This window comes from Castor canadensis, chromosome 1 (genome assembly GCF_047511655.1).
Source record: "Castor canadensis chromosome 1, mCasCan1.hap1v2, whole genome shotgun sequence".
Lineage (NCBI taxonomy): Eukaryota > Metazoa > Chordata > Mammalia > Rodentia > Castoridae > Castor > Castor canadensis.
In genome coordinates this window covers 81,239,819-81,256,915 of record NC_133386.1, presented here as the reverse complement: position 1 = coordinate 81,256,915, position 17,097 = coordinate 81,239,819, and positions in this window count along the sequence as shown.

The following is a 17,097-nucleotide window of genomic DNA, read 5'->3' as shown; positions in this document are numbered from 1 at the left end:
TAGAAGTATACAAGAAAAAGATTTGGTTTCAACTACGCAACAATTTAAATATTTTCATTACAACAAGCAAATCTAAGCAAAATCGAAAGAAAAGTGACAAAAAAAAATCACAGGCAGAACACCAGTTTATTTGATATACATAGAATTTCTATGACCTGCAAAGAAGACCAACAATACAAATGAAGTCTGGGTAAACAATATGAGCAGCTGGCTTAGAGACAAATGCAACTGTTAAACACATGAAATGATTCTTAACCTTTCTGTTTTAGAGAAATAAAACAACAACATGATAGCAAACCTGTTAGGATAGAATGCTGAAGAAGATTTGCTAAATCCATGTTGGCATGTTCTCTCTTACGGCCTTCAATATTCTTTCTCAGTTCTCTGTAATTGTTGTTTTAATGATAATATGCCATGGGGTAGATCTATTTTGGTCTGGTCTGTTTTGTGTTCTGGAGACCCCTTGCATGTCTATGGGAATAGATTTCTCTAGATTTGGGAAATGTTCTGTTATTATTTTGTTGAATATACTATGCATTCCCTTTCCTTGCACCTCTTCTCCATGATTCTCAGGTTTGGTCTTTTGATGGAGTCAGTGAGTTCTTGCATTTTCTTTTCACAGATCTTGAGTTGTTTATCTAAAAGTTCTTCAGTTTTTCCTTTAATTACCATTTCATCTTCAAGTTCTGAGATTCTGTCTTCTGTTTGTTCTATTCTGCTGGATTGACCTTCCATTTTGTTTTGCAATTCTGTTTTGTTCTTTTTTCTGAGGTTTTGCATAAAATGTGTCACTTCCTCTTTAATGTCATCTATTTTTGTCCTGAGTTCATTTATCTCTTTATTTACCATGTTCTTTGTTTCACTTTGGTGTTTATACAGTGCTTCTATGGTTTCTTTTATTTCTTCTTGTGCCTTTTCAAATTCTCTATTTTTGTTGTCTTGGAATTTCTTGAGTGTCTCCTGTACATTTTGGTTGACCATATCCACTATCATCTCTATAAAATTCTCATTGATTACCTGTAGTATGTCTACTTTTAGATTATTCTTGTGGGCCTCATTGGGTTCTTTGGCATAGTTTATCTTCATTTTGTTGGAGTCTGGATCTGAGTATCTGTTTTCTTCATTTCCCTCTGGTTCCTGTACTAATTTTTTGCTGTGGGGAAACTGGTTCCCCTGTTTTTTCTGCCTTCCTATCATTGCCCTTGTTGTTGTTATTGTCCCTGTACTGTGTGCAATTAAGCATTTTCTAGCTTGTAATAATAACAATGGTGATATTTAGAATGGAAGGGTGAGAGGAGAGGTAAAGCAAAGAAGTTAAAGAAAGAGGGAAAAAGAAGTAAACAAACAAAAAAACCCAAAACAAACAAACAAACAAAGTTTCAAAGACATAAACAGGGAGAGATAGTGTACTAATCAACAGTAAGCTGAAAAGACATTAGAGAGACAGAGAGAGGACTGAGAAAATAAAATGAAATAATAAAATAAAAAATCTCCAAGTTCAAATGCAATAAAGTTTCAGTCTTAACAATTTTGGTGTTCATCCCTCAGCCACCAACCCTGGAGATGGTGTCTCAGAAGTAGTTCTGTCATTGGTCTCGTCAAAGGGGAAAAAAAACCAAACCAAACAAAACAAACCTAAACTAAAAAAAAAACACCACAAAGTGTCCCAAGTTCAAATGCAGTACAGTTTCAGTAAGTTTTTCAGCATGCAGGTGTAGTTCGGTTGTTGTCTCATCAAAGGTTGGGAAAAAAAAAAGAGTCTGGAGACAGTTATGTGAATGGCTATCTGAGTCTGTGGCTCACCTGCCCACTGCTGTCAGCCTGCTGTTGCTGGAGGTGTTATTTATGCAGATCTCAGGAGTGAGCTTAACACTCACCAGACCCCTCAGGCTTTGTTTACTTAGAGTTCTCCTGGGCATGACCACCACTGCTACAAGCTTTCCCCTTTCCCAGCACACTGGGGAAGGTGGCACTGCACCTGCTTTCTCAGGCCAGCTTGTTTATTTATGGTTCACATGGGAAGTGGGCCTTCCTCCCTCTCCTGTGGAGTTTTCCTCTCACTGTCACTTTTACAAGCTTTCCCACTCCTGGTTGCTGGGCATATGCCACTGCTTCTGACTTCTCTGGCCAGCTTGTTGTGAGGGATTTCCCCTCCCCCCCTCTTCAGTGCTCAGGACACCCCGCCCTCTTTGCTACATGTCTTTTTTGTTGTTATTGCTTATTATTCAGTTTTTTTCCCTTTTTTTCCCTGGGTGGGGGTCAGTCTGTCCAGGGGGCTATGCTGATCTGGCCCAGGGTTGTCTGTGGGAGTACCACATGCTGCTTAGCTCACCTTGCTGTCTTCTTCCCAAGTGGCCTGGATACTGGTGTCTGGCTGCAGCACGGGAGCCCTTCTGGTTTCTCTGTTTAATATGAAGTGGGAATGCTATGCACAGGCTGGAGGTGTGGAGGAGTCAAAGTTTTGCCTCTTCTCTGTGGTTTTTCTTATAAGGTGTATCTCCAGTGTCTCTCCAAGATTTTACTTTAGGAGGCATGCTTTCTGCTTCCTTCCTCTAGCCACCATCTTGGAATCTCTCTCTCCAATTTTTTTGAAGAGAAAACATAATAGGTAGGAAGAAAGATATAGCATTTTTGCTACCTTCAGATAAAGATAGGTATACAGAGAGATTCCTAGCATTGCTCCCATGAACATGTGTATTGCAATCCACATTGGATCATCTCTAACAGACCTCTTTGCTACTTCTGGGTCCCCTTCCCATAGTGGCCTCTGCCAGGTTAAGATTACTATATTCACTCTTCTACCTTGAGCACATCAACCACATTCAAGTTTTATGTTCCCTTCTCTTTCCCTATTCCTCTCATGTGTGTTCTCCCTTAGTGTGTGACCCATGTCCAATAATATTATTGCATTTGTTTTAGGTCTACAATACACATATGAAGGAGAATATGCGATTTTTGGCTTTCTGAGCCTGGCTAACTTCACTTAAGATGATGTTCTCCAATTCCATCCATTTACTTGTGAATGACAAAATTTCACTCTTTTTTGTGGTTAAATAAAATTCCATTGTGTATAAATACCACCTTTGCTTAATCCACTCATCAGTTATGGGACATCTTGACTGTTTCCATAGCTTGGCTATTATGAATACTGCTGCAATAAACATCAGTATGAAGGTGCCTCTGAAGTAACCTGAGTCACATTCCTTCAGGTATATCCCTAGGACTGGGATTGCTGGATCATATGGCAAATCTATGTTTAGTTTTTTAAGAAGCCTGCATATTGTTTTCCAAAGTGGTTGTACTAGTTTGTATTCCCATAAGCAGTGTATGAGGGTGAGGTTTCCTTTATCCTCACATCCTTGCAAACATTTGATGTTAATGGTGTTCTTGAAGACAGCCATTCTAACAGGAGTGAGGTGAAATCTTAGTGTGGTTTTGAATTGCATTTCCTTTATGGTCAGGGATGGTGAGCATTTTTTCTTGTGTTTTTTTTTTTTTTTTTTTTTGCCACTTGGATTTCTTCCTTTGAAAAAGTTCTGTTTAGTTCAGTTATCCACTTCTTTCTTGGTTCATTGATTTTGGGGAAGTTTAGCTCCCTGTATATTCTGGTTATCAGTCCTTTGATGCATAGCTGGCAAATATTTTCTCCCACTGTGTGGGTGTTCTCTTCAATTTAAAGACCTTTTCTTTTGTTGTACAGAAGCTTTTTAATTTCATGTAGTCCCATTTGTTCATCCTTTCTCTTAGTTGCTGGACTGCTTGAGTTCTACTGAGGAAGTCCTTGCCTATACCTATTACTTCCAGAGTATTCCCTGTACTAACTGCAAGGTTTCAGGTCTGGTTTTAAGGTCCTTAATCCACTTTGAGTTGATACTAGTACAGGATGATAGGCATGGATCTAGTTTTAGTTTTTTGCTGGCAGATAACCACTTTTCCCAGCAACATTTGTTGAAGAGATTGTCTTTTCTCCATTGTATGTTTTTAGCACCTTTGTCAAAAATAAGGTGGGCATAGCTGTGTAGATTCATATCCAGGTTTCTATTTTGTTCCACTGCTCTTCATGTCTATTTTGTGCCAGTACCATGCTATTTTTATTGCTATGGCACATTAATAGAAACAAAGACAAAAAACACTTGATCATCTCAATAAATGCAGAAAAAGCCTTTGATAAGATTCAACATCATTTCATGATAAAAGCTCTCAGAAAACTAGAAGTAGAAAGAATGTACCTCAACATTGTAAAGGCTATATATGACAAAACTGTAGCTGACATCATACTTAATGGGAAAATCTGAAATCATTTCCCCTAAAGTCAAGAGTGAGGTAAGACTGCCCATTCTCCCCACTCTTATTCAACGTACTCCTGGAATTCCTAGCCAGAGCAATAAGGCAAGAAGAAGAAATAAAAGGAATACAAATAGGTAAAGAAATAGTCAAAGTATCACTATTTACAGACAATATCTTCTACCTCAAAGACCCAAAAAACTCTACCCTAAAACTCCTAGATATTGTAAACAGCTTCAGCAATGTAACAGGATACAAAATGAACTTACAAAAATTAGTAGCCTTTCTATACACCAACAGTGAACAAATGGAGAAAGAATATAGGAAAAGAATCACATTTGTAATAGCCTCAAGAAATCAAATACAACAAACTTAACAAAGGATTTAAATGACCTCCAGAAGGAGAACTACAAACCACTGTAGAAAGAGACCAAGGAAGACTGCAGAAGATGGAAAGATCTTCCATGCCCATGGATTGGCAGAATTAACATAGTAAAAACGGCTATATTACCAAAAGCAATCCATATGTTTAATGCAATTCTCATCAAAATCCCAATGATATCCATCACAGAGATTGAAAAATCTACCTGAAAGTTAATTTGGAAACACAAAAGAAGACTGTGAATAGCCAAAACAATACTAAGCAAAAGAACAATGCTGGAAATATCACAATACCTCAAACTATACTACAGAGACAGAGCAATGAATTAATGTCTTTTTTTTTTCATTTTTCTTTTATTATTCATATGTGCATACAAGGCTTGGTTCATTTCTCCCCCCTGCCCCCACCCCCTCCCTTACCACCCACTCCACCCCCTCCCGCTCCCCCCCTCAATACCCAGCAGAAACTATTTTGCCCTTATCTCTAATTTTGTTGTAGAGAGAGTATAAGCAATAATAGGAAGGAACAAGGGGTTTTGCTGGTTGAGATAAGGATAGCTATACAGGGCATTGACTCACATTGATTTCCTGTGAGTGTGTGTTACCTTCTAGGTTAATTCTTTTTGATCTAACCTTTTCTCTAGTACCTGGTCCCCTTTTCCTATTGGCCTCAGTTGCTTTTAAGGTATCTGCTTTAGTTTCTCTGCGTTAAGGGCAACAAATGCTAGCTAGTTTTTTAGGTGTCTTACCTATCCTCACCCCTCCCTTGTGTGCTCTCGCTTTTATCATGTGCTCAAAGTCCAATCCCCTTGTTGTGTTTGCCCTTGATCTAATGTCCACATATGAGGGAGAACATACGATTTTTGGTCTTTTGGGCCAGGCTAACCTCACTCAGAATGATGTTCTCCAATTCCATCCATTTACCAGCGAATGATAACATTTCGTTCTTCTTCATGGCTGCATAAAATTCCATTGTGTATAGGTACCACATTTTCTTAATCCATTCGTCAGTGCTGGGGCATCTTGGCCGTTTCCATAACTTGGCTATTGTGAATAGTGCCGCAATAAACATGGATGTGCAGGTGCCTCTGGAGTAACAGTCTTTTGGGTATATCCCCAAGAGTGGTATTGCTGGATCAAATGGTAGATCGATGTCCAGCTTTTTAAGTAGCCTCCAAATTTTTTTCCAGAGTGGTTGTACTAGTCTACATTCCCACCAACAGTGTAAGAGGGTTCCTTTTTCCCCGCATCCTCACCAACACCTGTTGTGGGTGGTGTTGCTGATGATGGCTATTCTAACAGGGGTGAGGTGGAATCTTAGTGTGGTTTTAATTTGCATTTCCTTTATTGCTAGAGATGGTGAGCATTTTTTCATGTGTTTTCTGACCATTTGAATTTCTTCTTTTGAGAAAGTTCTGTTTAGTTCACATGCCCATTTCTTTATTGGTTCATTAGTTTTGGGAGAATTTAGTTTTTTAAGTTCCCTGTATATTCTGGTTATCAGTCCTTTGTCTGATGTATAATTGGCAAATATTTTCTCCCACTCTGTGGGTGTTCTCTTCAGTTTAGAGACCATTTCTTTTGATGAACAGAAGCTTTTTAGTTTTATGAGGTCCCATTTATCTATGCTATCTCTTAGTTGCTGTGCTGCTGGGGTTTCCTTGAGAAAGTTCTTACCTATACCTACTAACTCCAGAGTATTTCCTACTCTTTCTTGTATCAACTTAAGAGTTTGGGGTCTGATATTAAGATCCTTGATCCATTTTGAGTTAATCTTGGTATAGGGTGATATACATGGATCTAGTTTCAGTTTTTTGCAGACTGCTAACCAGTTTTCCCAGCAGTTTTTGTTGAAGAGGCTGCTATTTCTCCATTGTATATTTTTAGCACCTTTGTCAAAGACAAGTTGGTTATAGTTGTGTGGCTTCATATCTGGGTCCTCTATTCTGTTCCACTGGTCTTCATGTCTGTTTTTGTGCCAGTACCATGCAGTTTTTATTGTTATTGCTTTGCAATATAGTTTGAAGTCAGGTATTGTGATACCTCCTGCATTGTTCTTTTGACTGAGTATTGCCTTGGCTATTCGTGGCCTCGTGTGTTTCCATATAAATTTCACAGTAGATTTTTCAATCTCTTTAATGAATGTCATTGGAATTTTGATGGGAATTGCATTAAACATGTAGATTACTTTGGGGAGTATCGACATTTTTACTATGTTGATTCTACCAATCCATGAGCATGGGAGATCTCTCCACTTTCTATAGTCTTCCTCAATCTCTTTCTTCAGAAGTGTATAGTTTTCCTTGTAGAGGTCTTTCACATCTTTTGTTAGGTTTACACCTAGGTATTTGATTTTTTTTGAGGCTATTGTAAATGGAATTGTTTTCATACATTCTTTTTCCGTTTGCTCATTGTTAGTGTATAGAAATGCTAATGATTTTTCTATGTTGATTTTATATCCTGCTACCTTGCTATAGCTATTGATGATGTCTAGAAGCTTCTGAGTAGAGTTTTTTGGGTCTTTAAGGTATAGGATCATGTCGTCTGCAAATAGGGATATTTTGACAGTTTCTTTACCTATTTGTATTCCTTTTATTCCTTCTTCTTGCCTAATTGCTCTGGCTAGGAATTCCAGTACTATGTTGAATAGGAGTGGAGATAGTGGGCATCCTTGTCTGGTTCCTGATTTTAGAGGGAATGGTTTTAGTTTTTCTCCATTAAGTATAATGCTGGCTGTAGGTTTGTCATATATAGCTTTTATAATGTTGAGGAACTTTCCTTCTATTCCTAGTTTTCTTAGAGCTTTTATCATGAAATGATGTTGGATCTTATCAAAGGCTTTTTCTGCATCTATTGAGATGATCAAGTGGTTTTTGTCTTTGCTTCTGTTAATGTGGTTTATTACGTTTATTGATTTTCGTATGTTGAACCACCCCTGCATCCCTGGGATGAAGCCTACTTGGTCGTGGTGAATAATCTTTTTGATGTGTTGCTGAATTCGGTTTGCCATTATTTTGTTGAGGATTTTTGCATCAATGTTCATTAAGGAGATTGGCCTATAGTTCTCCTTTTTGGAGGTGTCTTTGCCTGGTTTTGGGATAAGTGTAATACTGGCTTCATAAAATGTGTTTGGCAGTTTTCCTTCCCTTTCTATTTCATTGAACAGTTTAAGGAGGGTTGGTATCAGTTCTTCTTTAAAGGTCTGATAGAATTCAGCAGAGAATCCATCAGGTCCTGGACTTTTCTTTTTGGGGAGACTCTTGATTGCTGCTTCAATTTCATTTTGTGTTATAGGTCTATTCAGGTGATTAATTTCCTCTTGGTTCAGTTTTGGATGATCATATGTATCTAGAAATCTGTCCATTTCTTTAAGATTTTCAAATTTATTTGAATATAGGTTCTCAAAGTAGTCTCTGATGATTTCCTGGACTTCCATGGTGTTTGTTGTTATCTCCCCTTTTGCATTCCTAATTCTACTAATTTGAGTTTTTTCTCTCCTCATTTTAGTCAGGTTTGCCAGGGGTCTATCGATCTTGTTTATTTTTTCAAAGAACCAACTTTTTGTTTCATTAATTCTTTGTATGGTTTTTTTGGTTTCTATCTCGTTGATTTCAGCTCTTATTTTTATTATTTCTCTCCTTCTATTTGTTTTGGGATTTGCTTGTTCTTGTTTTTCTAGGAGTTTGAGATGTATCATTAGGTCATTGATTTGGGATCTTTAATCTTTTTAATATATGCACTCATGGCTATAAACTTTCCTCTCAAGACTGCCTTAACTGTGTCCCATAGGTTCCGGTAGGTTGTGTTTTCATTTTCACTGACTTCCAGGAACTTTTTAATTTCCTCTTTTATTGCATCGATGATCCATTCTTTATTAAGTAATGAGTTATTTAGTTTCCAGCTGTTTGCATGTTTTTTGTCTTTACTTTTGTTGTTGAGTTCTACTTTTACTGCATTGTGGTCAGATAGTATGCATGGTATTATTTCTATTTTCTTATATTTGCTGAGGCTTGCTTTGTGCCCTAGGATATGATCTATTTTGGAGAAGGTTCCATGGGCTGCTGAGAAGAATGTATATTGTGTAGAGGTTGGATGAAATGTTCTGTAGACATCTACTAGGTCCACTTGATCTATTGCATATTTTAGATCTTGGATTTCTTTATTGAGTTTTTGTTTGGATGACCTATCTATTGATGATAATGGAGTGTTAAAGTCTCCCACAACCACTGTGTTGGCGTTTATATATGCTTTTAGGTCTTTCAGGGTATGTTTGATGAAATTGGGTGCGTTGACATTGGGTACATACAGATTGATGATTATTATTTCCTTTTGGTCTATTTCCCCTTTTATTAGTATGGAATGTCCTTCTTTATCTCGTTTGATCAATGTAGGTTTGAAGTCTACTTTGTCAGAGATAAGTATTGCTACTCCTGCTTGTTTTCGGGGGCCATTGGCTTGGTAAATCTTCTTCCAGCCTTTCATCCTAAGCATATGCTTATTTCTGTCGGTGAGATGAGTCTCCTGTAAGCAACAAATTGTTGGATCTTCTTTTTTAATCCATTTTGTCAAACGGTGTCTTTTGATGGGTGAATTAAGTCCATTAACATTAAGCATTAGTACTGATAGGTATGTGGTGATTCCTGCCATTTAGTTATCTTAGTTGTTTGAAGGTTTGATTGTGTGTACCTAACTTGATGTTACTCTCTACTGTCTTGCTTTTTCTTATCCTGTGGTTTGGTGCTGCCTGCCTTTTCATGGTTAAGTTGGGTGTCACTTTCTGTGTGCAGGATCCCTTGCAGAATCTTTTGTAATGGTGGCTTTGTGGTCACATATTGTTTTAGTTTCTGCTTATCATGGAAGACTTTTATTGCTCCATCTATTTTGAATGATAGCTTTGCTGGGTAGAGCATCCTGGGTGAATTAGTGTCTTAAGGGTAACATAATCCTCTGGAAATTAGAAGTGTTAAAAAGCCTTATGCTGCTTATTATAGGCAAAGAATATTTGATATTTGAAAGTAGCCTAAATACTTCTAAAGCAAGTCTCAGAAAACCTCATTGATGGAATCTTAATCTTTATGAATTATAATATCTTACACATAGAAAAACACATTTCTGTGGTGTTATATCCATTGAGTATTGAATTACGCTGTTTGACCATATGCTTGGTCTTGTCAATTCTCTTAGCCTAGGCTTAGAGCAAAATGTAAATACAAAATTACAAAGAAATAAACATCAATTAACCAGGAAACTTGTGGCTTACAGTCCTCCAAGATACCCTAAAATATCCCAGAGGACTTAAAACATCTGACTTTTGGCCACCACAGGCTCAGTTTCTGATATTTTAAAGTCATTTACTACTCCTTCGTCATTTCCCCTGTTTAATCTGGTTCTTCTGAAACAAATGAATTAGATGTAGAATTCTTAGCAATTTCATTGAGGATTCAAGGAGAACTTGTTTTCCTTTATCTGAGATGTCTGCCAGTTACTTCTTTTTTCAGATAGCATGGGCTCTAGCACCAACAGTTATTTTCAGCTTCTTTTGTAGACATCTGTTCTCTGATCAATCTGGATGAAAACATCTCCTTCTGTCTGTAAGGGACTAGATGTTACTCATTGTTGCTGTACAGGCAACTTCACATATAGTTGTATATTGGATGTGTTTAGGGTAAGTTACACTATATGGACTTTCCTAATTCCAACATGCTACTTGTGAATTATTTTACTGCTCCTCTACCATCCAGCACCTGAGAATCTTTTGTATATTGAGCAAATGATACATTTTTGTTCATTGGAAAAGTGTTTCCATCTAATGAGGCATATAAATGTCTTGTAAAGAAACAGTTATGTCAATGTGGCTAGCTGTATACTAAAATGAGGTAGTAAATACTGCATTAGAAAAGGAAGTACATGATGCAAATGTAGAGGGATTAGTTAGCTCCCATGTTAAATTTTATTTTTAAAATCAGCTGAAATGTTTTCCTAAGGACATGCTTGTTTTTAGATACAATTTTATTAACAATGATACAAGGCAGGACATTTGAAAATGTCAATTGCTAATTAAAATTTAAATCTAGACTAATAGGTATTAAATTTTACAGTGATGATGTTATGTTTTGAAAATACCAAAGGCTGTTTGATAATCCACCTATCAAACAAGGGGCTATCTTGGTGTCATTGCTCTAAATGAAAAATGTTATTTTTCCATGCTGTTAGGCACCTGCTAACATCTTACAGGAAAATACTTCAACTGAGAACAGTGATGTGGCTGGGCAACAAACAGGTGCCAGACTTATTTCCCTTTGGAATATGTCATTTCTTAGATTCAATTTGGAGTTAGAGTAAATTAATTTTTATTGAGTCATATGCTTTTATACAATGATATTTTTAATTTATTTTCAAAGACTAAGGTAAATGTTTTTTTCCCATCTTCCTAGGTTTGTACAATATGTAGGGGAGAGAGAGAATATAAAACCAGATCCTCTGGTTCTAGGTCTAGTGATTTTCATACATTGCCACAGTAATCTTGTACATCATGAGAAAACCCAGTTATTCTAGGTAAGGGGTCTGCACTACTTTTGAGGATAAATCTTCATTGTTACTAAAATATGTTTGGACTCTTTTCAACCCTGCTTTATTATTTCTTTCCATAATTCCTTGAACATCTTGACTTTTTCAAAATCATAGTCTAAAACTACTCATATTAATATGCATGCAGGTAGATACCACAAAGAACATCTTTCTTAGGGTAGTCACTGTCTAAGAGGAAGTCAGGGCTCACACTCCAAAACTGATGCTCTAGGGAGCAGATAAGAAACTTCTGATCAACAGGAAGAATTATTATGGTTGAGAACACAAGATTTGGAGTCAGAACTACCTTATAGCTGAACTCTTAGTGATTTCAACTGGAGGAAGAGCACAAAGTGAGAGAGAATCAGAGAGAGGGAGGACATCTCTGTCCTCAGCCCCACATTCCTGCCATTGTGGTGATGGCTCATGTTAGAGCAGAGAGATTTTTGTCTCCAGCTATTGTCTGGATGGTTCTTGCTTTGGTGGAACAGGGGAGAGATCTTGCTCTTGTGGCATCTTAAGCTGATGTACTTCTTAGAGCTGACTACTAAGGGATGGTGATGTTTCAGGGTCTTCTGGAAATGCTTCTCAATCAGACATTGATGTGATGCCAGTGCTTTTTCAGTCCCCCCACCCCCAACCCCCTGCTCTCTTAGCAGTAGCTCTGAAAATATTTTCCTGCATTTTCAGTCATCCATACCTTTATTACTCTAATTCTTTGCACTACTCCTTGCTGTTCATCAGTCATTAGTTAAGCATTCTGTAAACTAAATTACAGTACTTAGAGAATGAAGAAGTTTTTCCAATATTTTCCCCCTGTGCTGTGATAACTTCTCTAACTTGAGGTAAAGTATTAAATTGATTTTGAGATCTTGATGTTAAATAAATTATAAGCTTCCAAATGGCCTAACCTTGCATTTTCTGCATGATATTTAAGTTACTTGCTTACTAAAATATTTTTTTTCTAAAAGATTTTTACCTTTTTTTCTCTGTGGACCTTTTATTGTTGCCTGGAAGGGCTTCCATAAAAGGTATATTTTTACATTGATTTTTCAATTGTTAGATTTCTAAGTGGATTTGTTAGGTGTTTAAGAGTTATAGCACTCAGATTGAGTTGTTTAAATGGAATTGTTTGTATTCTTTTCTTCAGCCTCTAGCAGGTGCTTATAATCAGAGAGACTAAATCCTGTTGTTAAGTATCGAGAGTTTCATTTCCAAAGCAGGAGAGCATTCCGGATTGACTCCTAGCTGCATTTCAGTGACATTCTTTCTTTTGGCTGGTGTTTCAAGTTGATGAGCGAGACTGGCCATGTGTGCCAACAATATAAAAAGCTGTCAATATGTGACTTTCCCCGTAAATGTATTCAGTCTTCATCTGGACAAGTCTGAAGTTAAGTACTTTCAGAGTTCTGTGGGCTTTAAGGTGTCCATGACTTTTCATTCCTTATAGAACTCAACAGACTAATAAAGTTATGTAAAGTGAATATGGCTGTGTATTGTTAGGCTCTAGCAATGTATACATGATATATAGAATAGCATAAATAGAAGGGGATAGAGCAATATAGGAGTGAAGTGGGGCTGGGCACTTGTGGCTCATGCCTATAATCCTAGCTACTTGGGAGGCAGAGGTCAGGAGGACCACAATTCAAAGCCAGCCCAGGCAAATAGTTCATGAGACCTCCCCCCATCTTGAAAATACTCAACACAAAAAAGGACTGACAAAATGGTCAAGTGGTAGTGTACCTCCCTAGCAAGTGTGAGGCTCTGAGTTCAAACCACAGTACCACCAAATAAAGAAGGGTGAAGTGAGAGTGTAAATTAGTACAGCCACTATGGAAATCAGCCTGGAGGTTCCTTAAAAAAACTAAAATAGAACCAGGTGCCTTTGGCTCATGCTTGTAACCCTAGCTGCTCAGGAGGCAGCGATCAGGAGGATCACAGTTCGAAGCCAGCCCTTGGCAAAATGTTCATGAGGCCCTATCTTGAAAAAAACAAAACAAAACAAAAAACTAAACTTACACACAAAAAAAGGGCTGGTGAAGTGATTCAAGTAGTAAGAGTGCCTGCCTAACAAGCATGAGACCCTGAGTTCAGACCCCAGTATCGCCAAAACAAAAAAACCTGACTGACTGAGTAACTAACTAGCTAACTAACTAACTAAAACAGAATGACGACATGACCCTGTTGTACCACACTTGGACAAATGCCCAAAAGAGTACAAGTTAGCATATATTAATGACACCTGTGTACTGATGTTTATTGTAACACTATTCACAATAATCAAGTTATGTGATCAGCCTAGGTGCCCATCAACAGATAAATGGATAAAGAATATGTGGTATATATGCTCTAGGAAGTATTATTCATCCATAAAGAAGAATGAAATTACACCATTTGCAGGAAAATGGGTAAAACTGGAGATAATCATGTAAAACAAAAAAAGCTAGACTCAGAAAGAGAAATGCTGCATATTTTCCCTCATTTTTGAAACTAGATCTAAAGAAAAATAATGGACATGAACATAAATGGGGAGATATTAGGGGTAGAAACAAGAGGGAGGTGGGAGGGAAACAAAAGGAGGGGGAGAATATGATACAAGTACATTGTATGCCTTTATGAAAAGGTCATAATGAAAACATTTTTAAACATTGCAAGAAATTTTAAAAGTGATGGGGGAGAGAAGATGAAAAAAGTAATAGAGGAGGTGAATATGATCAAACATTGTATAATGAATTAACTACAATTAATTAATATAATTAACATGAAATTATTATATACATTGATCTGTTGATGGACACAGGTTGATTTCATACACTGGCTATTTTCAGTAAGGCTACAATAAATACATAAGTGCAAATATCTCTTCGACAGACTGATTTTATTTCCTTTGGATATATACCCAGTGGTGGATTATTATTATTATTTTGTGATACTGGGATTGAACTCAGGGCCTTGGGCTCGCTAGGCAAGTACGCTACTACTACAGCCATGCCCCCAGCCCTTTTTGCTTTGGTTTAATTTTCAGATAGGGTCTTGTGGTTTTGCTCAGGCAGGCCTTGGATGGTGACCCAATTACCTCTGCCTCTGCTGGATTACAGACATATGCTTATTTTTTAAGATAGTGTCTCACTATTTCTTTTTGCCTGGGCTGGCCTCAAACTACAATCTTCCTATCCAAAGTAGTTCAGATGATAGGCGTGAGCCTCCAAGCTCAGTATTATAGTAGTTCTCTTTTAAATTTTTTGAAGAAACTCCATAGTGTTTTCCATAATGATTATATTAATTTACCTTCCAGCCAAAGCATTTTATGGTTCTTTTATCTTCATAACCTTACCCACTCATGTTATCTTTTGTCTTTTCTTAAAACTTATGATTAAGATGAGGTGATAGCTGGATGAAGTTTTGATTTTCATTTCCCTGATGTCTAAGTGATAATGAACATTTTTTTCTTATACCTGTTGTCCCTTTGTCTGTTTCCTTTAGGGAGATGTCTATTCACATCTTTTGCTCATTTTTAAATTGGGTTATTGATTCACCAGTGGATGAATGGTTAAAAAGATGGGATATAAATAGACAATGGTAAAAGAATAATCCTGCTTTTTATGGCAAAATGGATGAATGTGGAGGACATATATTAAGTAAAATAAGTCAGACACAGAAAGACATATACTGCAAGGCTCTACTTACATGTGGAATCTAAAAAAGTTGATATCATAGAAGTTAGAGTATAGTGATGATTACCAGGGACTAGAGTGGTTAAGGGGAGAGAGAGACAGTAGACATTGATCAATGGATACATAACTGCACTTAATAGGAAGAATGCATTCCAAGAGATACATTGTATAACAGTGTGACTCTAATAATTGATGATATATTGTAGTCTTGAAAAATGTGAAGAGTGAATGTTATCACCACAAAAATAATGACTGTGTGAAGTGATACATTTGATTATTAACCATGTTTGATCATTGCATGATATGTGTGTACTTCAAAACATCATGTTGTTCATGTAAAAACATACATTATCTGTTAATTAAAAATACGTAGTTAAAATAATTAAAGAGAATTGGAACCCTCGTACCTTGCTGGCCACTTTGGAAAATACTTTGGCAATATCTCTAGATATAAAACACAAGTTACCACAGCCTAGATATTTCAATCCTAGGAATCTACCCAAGAGAAATCAGATGTATGCCCATAAAAAACTTGTACATTAATGTTCATAGAAATATTACTAATAGCTAAAAAATTTAAAACAGCTCAAATGCCTGTCAACTGATTAAAGAATAAATAAAATGTGGCATATTACTAATTACAGAGTATTATTTGGCAACAAAAGGAATGAAATACTGACGTATGCTACAACATAAATGAACCTTGGAAATATTATGCTAAGTGAAAGAAACTAGACAAAAAAGGACACACTGTATAACTCTTTATATGAAATGTCCACAATAGGCAACTCCAGTAAAGAAAGAAAGTAGATTAATGGTTTCCAGAGACTGAGAAGAGGAAGGAGAGGGGAGTAATGCCCTTGGGCATGAATTTCTTTATGGAGTGAGAAAAATATTCCAAAATTCTATTGCGTGAATGGTTTATCAACTACAGAGTATAGCTACAAGCATTGAGTTTAAGTATATGGCATATAAATTACATCTTTGTAGAGCTGTATAAATCCTGCTTTATACTTTTTGTAAGCAATGAGTAGATTCACAGTGTTCAATGTCAATGCTGTATCTATGCTTACTGGGTAGTAACTGGGCAGGGAGGAAAACTCCTCCAGTTTCCCATTGAGGAAACTACATGCCTGTGATTTCAGACAAAGGAACCTTGTTCTCCTGATGTGTCACACATTTGTTTCAAGAAGGCTTGAGGGTCTCATTGCTACCTTCTGTTGCCTTGACCCAACACAAACACACACACACACACCAGAAAAAAAGTTTTTATAAAGTCCTTGGAAAAATACAGAAAATTGTGAAGAAGAAAATGAGCCTGAATAATATCACACAGAAATAAAAATCTGAACATTTTAATACAATTATCTCTACTTTTTCCTCTTCCTTCATGAATCTATGAATTCATTTTCATTTTTAGCATAATTCACGTGATAATGATTTAGCTTATTTTAATATTATGATATTATCTCCTGATTAATTCCTTATGGCATTGTTCAGAAACACAATTTAATAGCTGCCTAACGTTTACTCTTATGCATCATGATTTACTTAATGCTTCACTATTGGACATTCAAATGGATTCAAGTTTTCTTAAAAAATTATTTTTTGGCAGTACTGGGTTTTGAACTCAGGGCCTTCATCTTGAGCCACTCCACCAGCCCTTTTTTTGTTGGGCATTTTTGAGATAGGGTCTCATGAACTATTTGCCCTGGGCTGGCTTTGAACTGAGATTCTCCTAATCTCTACCTCCTGAGTAGCTAGGTTTACTAGCATGAGTCACAGGTGACCAGTAAGTTTCATAGTTTAAGACAAGTTCTGTACATATAAACTGTCATTTAAATGTGACTATTTACTTTGAAGAAACTCCTAGATATATGAACTTTTAAAAGGATATTAATATGTATAGCCAAATTGTTATCTCTAACATTTGCACAAATGTTTCCTAGCATTTATAGGGAGGCTATAATGGGTCATGGAGTAGGCTAAGATTTTGAAAATGTGAAAATACAACCTGGCTCCACCATATGCTAAGTATATAATGTATTTATTGTCAGAGTTCCCTGAAGAAACAAAACCAACAGGATATGAATGCACATACATGTATGTGTGTGTGTGTGTTTGTGTGTGTGTGTGTAAACACAAGCATGCAGAGATAGGAGGAGGAGGGAGGTCAAGGTGTTAAGGAATT